The following is a 16,205-nucleotide window of genomic DNA, read 5'->3' on the forward strand; positions in this document are numbered from 1 at the left end:
GAATTTTAGGATCTTTGCAACGGTGTTGGTTCGGCAGTTAAAAAAACCAGTGTCTTGTTCAGTACTAGAAGTTTTATCTTCTAGTTTGTCTCACATTGTTCATTATATTCATGGAATTGTTATCATCAAGATGATCCTTCTCTCGAAGGAATATCTATCCTTTTGGTTAAGTGAAGGGTTGTCGGCAACAGTGTATGGCGTGTGATTCTATTTTCTAGTGGGAAACTTAGGTAATCAGAAGTTGAGTGGTCATTTTGGGAGATAGTGGAATGGAATTAGCAATAGTTCAGTATGGGCGGTCTGCCGGGGAGTCAGACCAATTTGTGGCTTCAAATTCCAGGTTGAGTAGAAGTGGTTATTTTGCATTGGATTGTTTTAAGCTGAGAAAGGATTCGTTCATCATCGGATTGGGAGAGCCCCACTAGGTTTGGTTCGGTTGCCTTTGAGTAAGTGCATTAGCAGCACCAAAAGGGTTCGAAGTAGACTTGGGAGACGGGAGATGAGTGGAGGGAGCACTATCCGGAGTTATTTGGAATAGCAGACATTGAGGATGAAGTCTGATTTAAGTGGGGGAGAGTTGTAACAATTGAATTTGGCCATGTTCTTTTTAGCCCCTTTGAAATTTGTTATTGCATTTTGTCCTTGGAATTAGTATATGGGGCATACCATTGGGTACGCTTGGCATACTAACTGAGAAGCTAGTATGTGTGGGGGGGGGTACCATATACTATGCTTAGCGTACTTAGTACAGTTGATCGCGAATGCGAAGCCTTGTACGTTAGGCGTACAAGGATTACACGAGGCATACAAGGGGTTAATGAAAATCCTATTTTTGGGGTGTTGCACCCTATATAAGGTCCTTAAGTCCCTAGGGTTCACCTCTTTACCAGCCTTAATTAACCTAAAACCCTAACCTCGAATCCTAATAGCCTCTATGTGTATTCTTGAGCCTCAGTCTTGATTTTGGTGGATTATGCTCCTTGAAGTGAAAGAAGAAGAAGTTGGTGGACTCATTCATTAGAGGGAAGCTAAGAGATCAAAATTTAACTCCATCTCTTGGTGACTTTTGAGGTATAAAGTCCTAACCTTGATCTTTGTAATCTTAGATCTCTTTATGTTAAGGTTATATGTTTATTGTCCCCTTTTGGTTGGTCTTGATGGGTTATGTCCGTTTTAGAAGCTAATCTTGCAGACCTGGATGTTTGGAGAGTTCATTAAGCTTAAAGGTGCAAACTTTATGCTTTTGATCATGCATGCATTAAGTCATTTATTAAGTCCATTTAAGCTTTAAGAGTTTTATTAAGCCATGCATACACGTAAAGTTAGCAACTTTACGTGATAAACCACCTTAAGGAAGTCAGATCTAAGTGTTTGAGCAAGGACTTGATCGTTTACGAGCCGAAGAGGGAAAGTTGGCTAAGCAGAGGAGTATGTTGGGCAAACAATCTCGTACGCACCGCGTAGAAGCCCTAAAGCCAGTATGCTTAGCGTACAAGCTGAGTATGCCCCACGTACTTAGCAGCTGCGCTTCAGTGTAGTCGGCTTTTCGATATTGGGTTATGTTAGACTTTGGTTGCCTTGGGCCTTGTTGGGCCATCAGAATTCAAGTGTTTTTGGCTAAGGAATATTTTTGGAACTTGGATTAAGACCCACGAAGGATTTGGGCCAAATTTAGAAAATTGGGCCATATTTGGGCCTTGGATGTTTATTTTGGAATTTTGAGCATTGGATAGTTGGATTGAGCTTGTGCCTTGGGTTAAGCATAGGGTAGGATAAAAAGGTCTTTTACCCTAGTTTAGACACTTATTGTGGGTCGGGGTCCGATTATTGAGGAATGAATATTTTGGTGATTTATAGCGTGGGGACCTTAGTGGGCCAGCAACCATAGATTCTTTCTGTGAGATTCGACAGAGCGAGGTGAGTTTCCTCACTATGTTTAGCGGGTTGAAGGCACCAATACCGGTCCATGGTTTGTTATATGGTGCTATATGTTTACGTGACTCTTGCATGTGTATGTGCGCATATGCTTATTGGGCGGGACCGATGTTTATTCTGTAAGCTAGTATCTGGATATGCATATATGATTTGCGTGTGGGCGAGGCCCATTACGTGAGTTTGGGCGGGGCCCATTTTACTCAGAGGGCGGGGCATGATGATTGTACACTATGTTATTATATTTGTGATTTTCACATGTGTTTGTATGTTTATATGATTATATGTTTTATGTGTTTACTGGGCGGGACCTGATGACTTACAGATCTGTATACCGAGCGGGACCCAATGTGGGCTAGGGCATATTATGTGTTTATTTATATATGTATGATATGTGGTATTTTGGGGAACTCACTAAAGTTTGTGCTTACGGTATTCAGTTTATGTTTTAGGTACTTCTGTTTCAAATGGAAGAACTCGGAATGACTGCAGAGCACACACCACATGTTTCCGCATTCTGTGATTTACTCTAATAATGATGATGTATTGATAACCCTTTGCTTACCTTGGTTTTATGAAAACGATATGATTAAATGGTTTATTTAATAAAAAATGAAAATTTTCATGGTCTTATTTTTGGGACGTTACACCAAATATGGTGTGGGCTGAGTCACCGATGAAGAAGAAGATGTCATATGGTTCGTCGCACCGGAATTGAAATACCAGTCTGGTCCGGTGGAAGAAACATGATATTGGGCATGAAAAGCTTTGGCGATATCAACATCATAGGTGGGAGCATGGGTGGCATAGGTGGAAAGATGAGCGCATACATTAGCATAATGATCGTTTGTACGACAAAATTGACAGTGCAGAGGATGGTGACCACATCCCCGACAACCACGGGAGGATCGACCACCATGACCTTGGTTAGAGATAGTATCACGAGACTGAGCGATATGCACAACAGATAAGGCGTTGGACCATGAATGGATTTGAGAAACAATTTGTGCCTCTCTGCCTACGCAAGAAGATCCCAAAAATAGAAAGGGTGACCAAGATGTTCGAGTAGCAGTTGGAAAATTTTCAAAGGATCTGCCAAGGCCACACAAAAACCAATGGACCTTATCAGATTCTTCAACGGGATAACCAATCGCCGATAACTAATTGTAGATAGCTGATGATAAATGGTCTTGAATTTATGACCATAATCAGTAATATTAGAGACGCCTTTAGACAATTGGCGGAGTTGATCTCATAGGTTTTAAATGCGCTTTACAGAAGAGTTGCTATAGGCGGTCTCAAGGGCAATCCATATCCGTCGAGCAGTATCCAAACCAATAGTTTCTAAGCAGGCCTCTTCGTGAGAGAGGCATGGAGGATGATAACAGTGTACTGATCAGCAGCAAGCCATGTTAAGTACATCGGATTTTGTTAGGATTTGTCATCAACAACGATCACTACTAGAAAAACAGCCTTTTACGACGCTCATTGCGCGCCGTAAAGGGCTCATACGACGCGCAAATGCGCGTCAAGGAAGGCCCTGTCATAAAGAGAGACGACGCGGTTTTGCGCGTCGTCTATAGACGACGCACATTTACGACGCTCATTTACAACGCCCAATTACGACGCGGGTTTACGACACGCAATGCGTATCAAGAAAGGCCCTGTCATAAAGGAAGACGACATGCATTTGTGTGTCGTAACCTTACGACGCGCGTGTTTATGACACGCATTGTGTATCAAGAAAGCCCCTGTCAAGAAAGGCCATGTCATAAATGAAGACGACACACGTTTTTGCGTATCGTAATTTTAATTTAAAAAAAAAATTATTTATAGATTTACTGAATTTCAAATTAAATTTGCATATCATGTCTCATAATAGAAAATAAAATACCATATTCAAAAAATACAATACATTGCACAAAAGTTAATGTCATACAAATAATCATTCCAATTGGATCTAATCTACTATCTACATCAAATTCCAACTAAGTAAAGTTGCACTTTGCCTTTCATAATTCTTTAAGACTAATGCTCTAAACATCTAATTATATGGATAAGCAGTTGTACATTGGCCCATCTCACTCAATAATGACTTAGCCAAATTCAACTCCAAGTCTTTACTGCATCTTGCTGATAATGCTGCAAGATTTAAATCAAGTGGCTTCATATTCCTTTCTTCCATCAACTTTACCTAATGCACGAAATACATTGAAAAAAAAACATTGTATAGGAAGGGGTAATTTGGGAAAATGTGAGGGGTATAATATAATAAGAATGCAAGTACTTAAAATTGCTACCAGGACTTACTTGAATCTGATAGACCCTTGTTGAATCTATCATAAACCCCACACATTGTTGAATCTATTAGAATCCTTTGTATCTCCATTTCTTTCTTTAATAACTCAAGACTAAGTCTCAATTGTTTGTAAACCTAGATTGAATATAATGGAAAAATGAGAACCAAGTATTTGAGAAACTTTTTTGGGCAAAAAGAAGCAGAAAACCTTTATGGAACATTAAATGTGACTTACATGTAGCTCTTCAAGCACTTGTTGGCATTGTACTTTGTTTGAACCAAATATTGCAGCAACAAAGTAAGCTAATCTTGGATAATTAAAATCACCCATATGTTGCAGAATATAAACAATTCAACCAAAAATGAAAACAAAGAAAGAAAAAAGTTAATTCAAACGTTATAGCAAATATTTAAAAGTAATAATAATAATAATATAAATATTAAAAAAAACTTATAACATTTCAAAATGGTTACCCTTGTATGGCCACTATATTCTGAATTTTCATCCACAATCCATTTCCCATTCATTTATCTGTAACAAAATTTAAAAAATAAAAATAAAAAAGTAGCTGCCCATATTCACGATATTCTTACTTATTGAAATTGACAACAGTTCTTGTATAGAAACATTCTTCTTGTTCTCATTTCATGTGTTATGTTGGAATTTAAATTCTAGATATTTTGTCACCAATCTTTCTATCATAACATAATCAATGTACTCATATTCTAGTAGCAATATTGAAATTTTAATTCTAGATATTCTGCAAAAACTCATTTTTGTCTCTCAGTACCCTGCAAAAAAAAGGAATAAGTTATTCTATCAAAAAGGAAAATCAGGAATTAAAGATACATTAAAGTGAAAGTCAATTAGTCAAACCTTTTGAAGTTTTTGCAAAACAGAATCTTCAGATGCCTCACCAACAACCTCTTCTTCATTTACATGTTGTTGACCATCAGAATACTTCACAGGCTCACAATTAGTTACTGTTGGTTGAATTCGTATAACCAATAAACAATTTGAATAGCTCACAATTAGTTTTCGTTGGTTGAATTCGTATAACCAATAAACAATTTGAACAAGTGCATACAAGTTCAGAAGGGAGATTTTTTCTTATGTACTCATCTGAATCTTCCTCCCACTCCATAATATCCTACTCCAAAAGAAGAAATTATTTCAATGTAAACATTACTTACTTGCAGTTAGGATTTTGATGCAAATGCATTTTCAATTAACAACCATCATAATACTTATAATAATAACAAACAACAATAATAAAGCAATAACTATCAAACCTTTTCATTCATAACTATTGCTGGAAAAATTGCCGACTCCAGCAAAGATGAAAAGTGGTGAAACAAGTCTCCATCCCTGTTTCCAGATGATTATAATTCATTTATAAGAAGGAATAGAATGAAAACAAATATAAAATGGCTGATTCACTAAATGAAAACTCACTGGGGCTATTTCTAGAAGTCGAGATATAACATCAAAAGCTAAAGACATAACCCTTTCTCCCAAATTATCCCGCTTCTGTATAAAACACATATTAAATCAACCCACTACTATATTAAAGGCTAAAGATAAAGTTAGAAGTAAAGATAGCAATAAAAAGTCAACCAACACTTTAATCCACTTGGAACCAAACACGCGAGGGCTGGTTCGGATTCGGCGTCACGGCGCTGCGATTTCGTTCCAGACTCGGTCAACAGTAGCTCTAGCAAGATCTTGAGTCATACCCTGAACTTGACTAGTAAGTTTTTGGCGAGTAGAAGTCAACTCCTTAATACCAGCATGTAATTGCATAAGCTCAGCACACATAGCTTCTACTCCATGAAGCTGAAGGAAAAATCATATGAATTTTTTTATAATCATATATGTAAATGAATTTGATAATCAGGTTTGCGTAGCAATAAACAAATAGTCAATCGGATGAAATAGATCTGTGTTAATGAACATATTTGAAGTCTATGTGACATTTATCGAACATAAATCCACTTTTTCTCAAATTTATTAAGCCTTAAATTAATGATTTAAGGCTTTATTTTGATTTTTTTTCTTAAAAATTCTCATCTCAATCTACAACTGTGAGACCTAATCCTTCCATTGCGATTTAACTAACATTCAATTAACTTAGTAAACCACATCCATTAATTAAACACAAAACAAATAGATCAGACCAACTGAAGCTGAAATTGGATAACACTAACGATATTAAATAGGGCTAGAATGTGAGAAATTAGAAGATCTGAACAACATAAAATGAAAGAAGGGATAAGAGATTACCAGTAGAAATGAGAAATTAGAAGATTCGAACAGAGAAATCTTTAATTTTGATCATTTATAACTAAAAAAATTGAAATATCACAGGTGAAATTAGATGTAAAACACATACCTCGATGATGTGGTTTTACCCAAGAATTCAGTGGTTCTGAGCATGGTGATGTACATTGAGTCGATTTCATGAGGGCTTTGGGATAGGATGAGGGTTTTTAGTGTTGGTAACCCTCCCTAACCTACACATACACCTAAATGTGGTGGTGTACCACTACCATTTTACTCTCCTCTATTGTTCCACTGGATTCTAACTGCCAACAACATTCAACATAAAAGGGAGAACAGAGAAAGGAGAAGAAAAATCAAGAAAAAGGAGAGCGAGAATAAAGATAGTAAAAAATGAGTAGATGAGATGGTCCAACAACTTACCTGATGGAAGAGACCGAGGGAGGAACAATGAAGACATGTTGGGACAGTGATGGAAGCGAGGAGCATGGTCGTCCAGGTTTTAGGGGAGAAATCAAACTAGTTTCTTCCTTATTTTTGGAGGACGGACCTGAAGAGACCGAGAAGAAAAATCCCTAGTTGGATGATTTTATGACGAGGAGGATGGTCGCGGGGAGGTGATCCTATACTCACCGGAGAAGAAGTAAGCCTGAAGTGAGATCGTCAATTGTTGCAGAGGCCTGGGAGAACAGATCGAGAATCGGAGAGCATTTTGAATTTTATTGAAAAAGCCCTAGGTAGAATGATTCTTGAAAAGCGCTACGAATTCAGATGAGAAATTAGGGCTCGTATGAAGCTGTATCTCTTCCGTCGAGAACCCTATGGGTTTGATCTGTTCAAAAGACGGGATTATATTGCGATTTTGTTGTGGAAAAAAAGAGGATTGGTGATGTTATTAGGGTTTTTTGGGTATTAGAGTGAGAGAGATAGATAGATAGATAGATAGATAGATAGAGAGAGAGAAGAACGATGGAAATAAGGGAGAGGGTAACAAGAGTGACAGAGATAGAGAAAGAGAGAGAGAGAGAGAGAGAGAGAGAGAGAGAGAGAGAGAAAGAGAGAGAGAGAGAGAGAGAGAGAGAGAGAGAGAGAAGAACGATGGAAATAAGGCAGAGGGTAACAATGGTGGCCTTTCAAACTTTTGGGATTTTCGTTTCCCCCCAGCTGCAAAAGAAAAGAACGCGCCTTTCATTAAAAAAAAATATAAAGCGACATTTCTAGACGTCACCCATTTTTAAATATGTGCCCTTCGTGTTTTTTTTTGTTCGACATTAATTTTAGGGCACGCATAAAAGCGTGTCCACTATCCTTCAAATTTTAGAAGAGATAACATTATTTTTAGGGCACATGCTTTTGCGTATCGTAAATCACCGCGTGTCATTGTTTGCGCGTCATTAAAGGGCTGTTTTCTAGTAGTGGACTTCTGTGGGCGGAGCACAGGAGGTACCGTCAATATGACCCGTTAGATTTTGATGTATGAGGAGAGGAATAAGTTGACTCTTCCATAACAAATAGTTTTAGGGGGAAAGGCGAATAGTGATGAGATGCATAAGAGTGTTAATGGGGATGAGGGTGTCAGCGGAGGTGGAACCTGCCATGGATTAGAAGAGAGGAAAAAAAACATGCAGAAGGAATTGAAGAAAGATAGGATCTTTAGGAAAATGATAGCATGACAGAAAGTGTCTCCATGCCAAATACGGTGGGGAAGCATACAATTTATAATAAGAATAATTTACATTTACAACTCTTTGCAAATAAGGAAAAGTATCAGAAGATGAAACATCACAATAAAGAATGGAAAGTATGAGAGACCTATGAGTGTCTAATAGAGTACATATATTCTATCTTTAACCTTGGACAAAAGAGACAACTTTTAAGAAGATGCCTTGAGAGAATTGACCTTTAATACTAAATATGCTTTCTAGCTATCTTAACAAATTTTGGCTGAGCTAGTTGTATAAAGAATCCTCCCTGCTATGTGTCGCTTGAAAGTCCTATGTGGTTGGATGACTTGTCAACCATGTTATGTCATGCACATCCATTGGTAATGACTCCACACTTCAACTTTTTTGATAGACTCCTGCGAATATGAGTGCAACATCCCTTTTTGTCATTTCTTCTAAGAAAAAAGATGCACATCAAAGTTGCCAAAAAAAACATCATTAGTGATGCTTTTAATTTTCAGCAGCCAATTTAATAAAAAACAGCAAATATATTTTTCTTATGGCCCACCCAAGCACCTTATAGACATGCAAAAGCTTGAGCACTAGTATCAACATCTTCTCTACTTGTCTGCTGAACTTTTCTCAAATAGGTGCCCTGATATATGTCAGGCACACCATTTGATCAAAACTCCACACTTATTCTCGTGGGCAGCCCTATGTGAAAATATGTCCAGTTTACTTTCTTGCTTATAAATATGCATAACTTCTCAGTTTCTTTCCTACTCACAACCACAACCTCAACATTTCTTCATAGTCTTTCATCAAGGAAATGTTGTCTGTTAACTGGGAGAACAATGACAATGGCTGCTACTATGCACCAGCAGCCAGCTTAGAAGGAGATGGAGACGATGATGATGGAGATTACGACTATGCCCCTGCAGCATGATTTAGTAGATGAATATTTAACATTAACTCTAACATTGAGAAAATATCAGGGACCACAAACCTATTCGTGGGGCTTTTGTGAATTTTTGTATTACTCTTAAATGGTTTAGTGTGTAACAGTGTAAGAATATTTTTGCTTCTACTTATGAGATGTAGGTGCCTATTAATCAATGCGTATGAGACAAATGATGATCATAGTTTCATGTGTGATTGTTTGTTAAGGGGCCATGATGATCGTAGTCCCATGTTTTTAATCAATATGATTTAGTACTATGAGTTACGAGGCATATTAGGTTATGTTTGAACCTCAAAGTTTTATAAAAGGGTTATATTCATACTATAACTTGGTGGATCAGGCTAATTTCGCATTCTCTGATTTTTACATACAAAATCATCAATGTTCTGGAGGATTGTAAATAATTCCAAACTAAAAAAGTAATTTCCTCTTTCCATTATTTACTAATAAAAAACAATCTGTTAGAATGAAAGCTTGTAATGATCTTCTTGAAATTATGGTCGACGGAAATCAGGCAAAGATAATGATTTAAAGAATATGACCACGCATGCTTTGCATTGCCGCACACATGAAGGATTATGCTGATGACAATGATAGGATTGCTCTAATTTTTTTAACTTTACCCTCTTCAAGTGGAATTCTTGAGGAAGTAAATAAATAAATGTTAGTTTGTATATATTTTATTACTGGTTGTATAATGTAGGGTCCTATATATAAATATTGTAAATATTGTATCAGTAACCTATTAAGTACGGGTGTGCAAAAAAACCGCAAAACCGAAAAACTGAGTCGAACTGGTCGATCCGAAACCGAAACCGAAACCGAAAAAATCGAAACATAAAAAAACCGAAACCGAAAAAACCGAATATCAACGGGTCGGTTTTGGTTTGGATACTTAGGTATCCGCGGATAACCGAACCGAACCGCTTGATATATATATATATATATATATATATATATATATATATATATATATATATATATATATATATATATATATATATATATATATATATATATATGTAAAACTTTTAGCCATATCCCAAACAAAAATCATGAGCGGTTATTCCAATTTTACACTTCTACATTATGTTTTCTTCTATTTTTATTTTTATATTTATTATACCAATTATAATGTATGTTATTTGACCTTCATTATGCTTTTATAATTCTTTGGACTTAGTAATTTTTAGAAAGAAATCGTTGGAATGAAGTTTGTAATTTTAATTGTATTTGAATTTTTATATTTAGCAGGTACCCGTGAACCGAACCATGGTTACCCGCCATTATACGGTTCGGTTCGGTACGGTTTTTGTGCTAATTCGGTTCGGTTTCGGTTAGTGCATATGAAGTACCCGCCTCGTGATGACGGTTCACAATTTTATTACTATCCGAACCGAACCACCCCGTTAACACCCCTACTATTAAGCAATGGAACAAGGTGGAATACCAACAATAAGGCCTTAGGGGCCGAAACTAAAATTTACAAAAAATTATATATATATATATATATATATATATATATATATATATATATATATATATATATATATATATATATATATATATATATATATATATATAGGTGGGTTGAATTGAGAAAATAAAAAAGGTTGAGAATGGAAGAATCATTCTCAGTCACTCATTTATCTAAGCATAAAAAGACACGGTGGCAAACTTGTAAATATGTTAATAACCTTCAATCTCAAACACGTAGCTATATAGAATTCAATAACACTTCATTCATCATCAAAATTTTTCCTCCAATCTTCAATAATCATCCAGATTTCTTCAACTAAACCGGAATTTCTTCGATGTTAATGAAATTAGAATCAGAGTTTTGGACTCTCAGTCACAGTCGACATTGAAGGACTCAGAATCGGTACTCACAGGTTCCCAATCGGATTTTCAGAAATCAAAATCAAAATGAGAAATCGATCAGACATAAGATGTCACATCTGAAGTCGAAATCGGAAGTATATATGATTATTTGGAATTGATAACTTGATGTTTTTAACATTTTTAAAATAATTAACTTGTATGCACTCCAACTGTTTGATGAAATGCATAAATTAAATTATCACGTTATATTCACATATGAATATGTTTTTTCACCTGAATCAGTATATGATTATTAAAAAACAAAACAAATATGTAAGTCTGTATGTTATTCACATGTGAATAACATATAAAAATTATATGTATATATATATATATATATATATATATATATATATATATATATATATATATATATATATATATATATTTGTCAAAATACCTTCAAATATTCATAAGTGAATATATTCACAAGTGAATATACGTTGTAATATTCATATATAAATATACTGTGTAGTATTCATAAGTGAATATCTCATCTAATATTCACAAGTGAATATACTATGTAATATTCACATGTGATATACCATATAATACTATGTAATATTCACATATGAAATATCATTTAATACTCATAAGTGAATATACCATCTAATATTCACAAGTGAATATACTATGTTGATATTCACAAATGAATGCATCGACCAATATTAAATATATATATATATATATATATATATATATATATATATATATATATATATATACTTTATAATGCATTTATAATAGAAGTTCAAAAGTTTTTAAGATTAATTCTTAAAAACAAGGAGGTGAGATATTAACCTTAGATTTAATTGGGTGGTATAGATTATTATATTGTTGTGATATATGTCAATACATTTAAGTCAATCAAAAACAAGCATTCACACTATAATATAGAAGAATTGATCACTATGTTTATTCTAAAACAATACATCCATATCTCTAACTTTTTCTATCAATATACGGTTCCTATACTCTCTCATTATATCTCTATGCACACAAACTCAAACCCTAAAAATCTCTAACCCAAACAGCAACACCGACCGTCGAAACTACAACCTGCAGCCGCCTAATCCTTCCACGACAACTAATGCCACCACGAGGTAGCACATCCTACACCGTCGTGATTAGATGCAGACATTGCACATCCCGCAGCATGTACCTCTATTTGAAAACATAGCCACTAACATTTCGCCACCATTGTCATTACCATTTCCACAGGCGACCCTCTCAGCAGTGCCGTACGTCGTCGCGGCTCCCAACCACAATACCCACTATCGTTTGTCATCGATGATTACAACACAACATGCACTGCCATTGTGACTGCCAATGAACTAGCGACAATACCAAACATTGTCAATACGAACCTTTGCTTCGTCTTTAGCATACTTTTCTAATTAGATGCTCTTTTTGAAATTGATATAAGAATATCTGAATTTTTCTTTGTTGGGAAATCTTTTTATAGCTTAAACAGGTGCAATTTTTGTTTTTCTTTTTGTAGATCTGTTAATTTCAACAACATGAATGTTTATGTGTATTACGTCAGTTAATAGATTTTGTTTTGGGTTTTTGTAGTAGATCTGCTATTTTTTTTGTTTGCTTAACTTTTATTGACATTTCAAGTTTATAATACATTTCTCTATGTTTAATTTGATTTGTCAAGGTTTAAAATTTCTGTATTTTTTGTGTTTTGGGTTTTGATAATAAACTATTTTTGTATGGGATTTCATGTAATACAAAACTTAAGTAGCTTTTTGTTGATTTCCTAGGAAGAACTGAAGTTTATGATTGTATTTTAGATTGAAAATTGGGATGTGGAAACTTTTGAATGTTTGATATGTTCATTTATAATAAATTATTGTTGATGTTTGGTTTCCTTCTAACTTTGTGAATATGCCCGTATCTCTCACCGAGGGAACGAGTGAGACAATGTTCTTCATTTAACTTTATTTGCTTGACTTGAAACACACAACAAGTTTGAAATGATAAAATGGTGCAGTCTTTTTGTTGATGAATTTACATAATTATATATGAAAAAAAGGTATTGATGATTCTAAATTTTTTTTGATGATTCTAAATTTTTTTCGTTAGAAGTGTACATAGTTTATCGAGAAGTTTTATGTGATGGAAAAATACAATTGTGTATAGATATTGATATATTTATGTTTTTTTTCCAGGATATGATATGTTCAATGTTTTGAGTGTTTATTGAAATACGACATTATATATTAAAAATTAATTGCAAGTTATTATGTGTTTTGAACGTATTATTTTATCTCGAATATGCATGAAAAAAACTAACCGTAGGAAGAAGCTATGTGTCGTCGTTGCATCGCGCGGGTAATATATATATATATATATATATATATATATATATATATATATATATATATATATGTGTGTGTGTGTGTGTGTGTGTGTGTCGCCGTTGCATCGCGCGGGTATCATATATATATATATATATATATATATATATATATATATATATATATATATATATATACGGTTAAATTCAAATGAGAACACTATTTAATGTGAGAACGTGAGAATACTATTTTATGTTACTATTCTATTTTGAATTTTCTATATACAACGATATGACATTATTCATCAACAAATATACGAACAATCACACATTAGTATTCACATTAAAATTTTTTATGTACAATTTTATAACATTATTCATCAACGAATATATGACAAATCGCATATTTAACATTCACATTAGAATTTACTAAATTACTACATCTATATATAATTTTTATAGTAGCATAGCAATATAAAATTGAATATATTTATATTATAATTACTACAATAATATATATATATATATATATATATATATATATATATATATATATATTAAATTCATAGTAGAATAGTAAAGTAGTGTTTTCATTTTTTTCACATCAAATAGTACTCTCATTTGAATATATATATATATATATATATATATATATATATATATATATATATATATATATATATATATATTAGTTTTACCCGTACACTGTCATTATTAAGTTTTGCGTTTATTCTATGGTTATAACTTCATTATAGGAAAAACTAAATGTTTAATACATATTTATTTATTATAATTATCGCTAAAGCTTAAATTATCAATTCTTAACTTAGCTATCCCATTGTATTTATTTGATATTATAACATTTTCCTTTATAAAGTGAAAAAATGATTTAAAAAACATTTAAAATCTAAACAACTTAATACTATAAATGTTTCTTATCTTAAATGTAATTCTTATATGAAAATGCCTTAAAATTTTAAGCCGATATGTGTAACATGTTTATTCATGAAAAAATAGGACCATTTTAAATATTTTATTGATCCAATGTAAACATGTCTAATAGTTTAATGAAAAAACTTATCCTTCAATAACATTTTTTTTTTCAGAAAATTAACATAAATGATAAGTGAAATTGTATTTGAAATAGTTATTGAACAAAAAATATTCTTTAAATGGAAACAAAAAGGTAAAGATTATGACTATAAAAATTGTATGGTCAAACTTGCCAATTTTCTTCATATTTAGGGCCGACTTCTTAGCAACATGCTCAAATTACTTATTTACCCGTTGAGCTAGGTAAGCTGGAGATTTCCAATAAAACCTCGATGCAGAACCATTCTAGAGCAATAATGAGTATCAGTGAAGTAATAAATTCTTGTAGTGAGTTCAACAAATAAAACCAAGAAGAACCACCCCTACAAATAGTTAGAACATAAGTACATTAGTGTATCCATTTAATGAAAATACCATTGGTGGCCAAGAAATGACAATTCTCAAGCTTACCATTGAAGATATTTTCATTTTCATACCTCCAGTACAACTTTTTTAAAGAGCCCACGATGGTTGTGAAGCTTGAAGAAAACCTTAACAAATCAAGAAGAAAGCAGCCAGCTGCCTATATCTCCTTCCACCATAAGTTTAGTCTTTTTCCTACGAAGTCAAGTAAAAAATAACCATTATATTTTAGTAAATGATTCTTTTGTTCCGGGCAAGGTTAAAGAATAATAGTCAGGGAGAGTGTTAAAATACCTCATCCCCACAATAAATGCAACAAACAACCTTAGTGAATTTTTAACATGAAAAGTAGAACATTTCATCCTTACCATTCCGCCAAACATAAAACTATACGTAAGATGCGAACAAGAATTGAAATTCCACGGTTTTTTTGATTGATTTTGAAATCCACGTGTCAAAGGATTTCATGAATTTCAATAGAATTAACTTACTAGATTTAAATGGAGTTGAATTCCAATTCGACATAAATCCCACAGAATCCAACAAACAAAACACCACCCATCTCATCAGTAGATTAGTTTCTACTTAATTACATACCAAAAAACATTTTTATTATAGTATGTGCTTACTCATAGATAATTGAACGCCTTTCGATTGTAAAAGTCTTAATTTTTTCTGCTTCCATGAGAGTTGTGCTAACTCACATATACCTTTTGTTTGTCATAATCAAGTTGCAAATCATTCAGTGTTCTATCTAATGTTGTCTAATGCTAATGGTACATCAGAGCAAGCACCTACATATTATGATAAATTATTAACTAAAACTTGGAAGTCTATATGTATATGTATGTGGAAATCATTTTAGTAAGAGTATCATGAATTTGGAACAAATAGATATTGAAGGATTGGATGGACCAGACCCATCATTATCAACTGTTACAACCACCGTTCTTTAGAGGATTGACCATTTTCCAGTAGTTGAGAATGTTCTTGACACCATGATGGACCATTTGACTCTGACTATAGACTTTGTCCATCTGCATTTGTTAATAGCCTCAGATAAAATTTACTAAGCAAATTATACTATCAAGGGTAAAAAAGGTGGAATTGTGGCATTTTTATAGCATTTTTATGGTGTGTTCTAGATCAAAAAGGAGCATTGTACATGCCCTTTGTTAAGGTAAAAATTGGCATTTTTCATAGTAGGCATTTTCACAGTAACCATTTTTTGTTAAAATGATCTCTGTAGTGAAAATATGATGTTAAAATGGATTTCACTCTTATTTTTTTAACATAACAAATGATCATTTTTAATTTATTGAAACAATGGTCTAATGAAGCTATGGCTTTTACCTTCGAGGCTATTAAGTTCTTATTTCTTATATTTAAAAACCAAACTTCAAATAGATTTTATAGCACCTTAGATA

The sequence above is a fragment of the Lactuca saligna genome, chromosome 5 (assembly GCF_052625555.1).
Source record: "Lactuca saligna cultivar CGN05327 chromosome 5, ASM5262555v1, whole genome shotgun sequence".
NCBI lineage: Eukaryota > Viridiplantae > Streptophyta > Magnoliopsida > Asterales > Asteraceae > Lactuca > Lactuca saligna.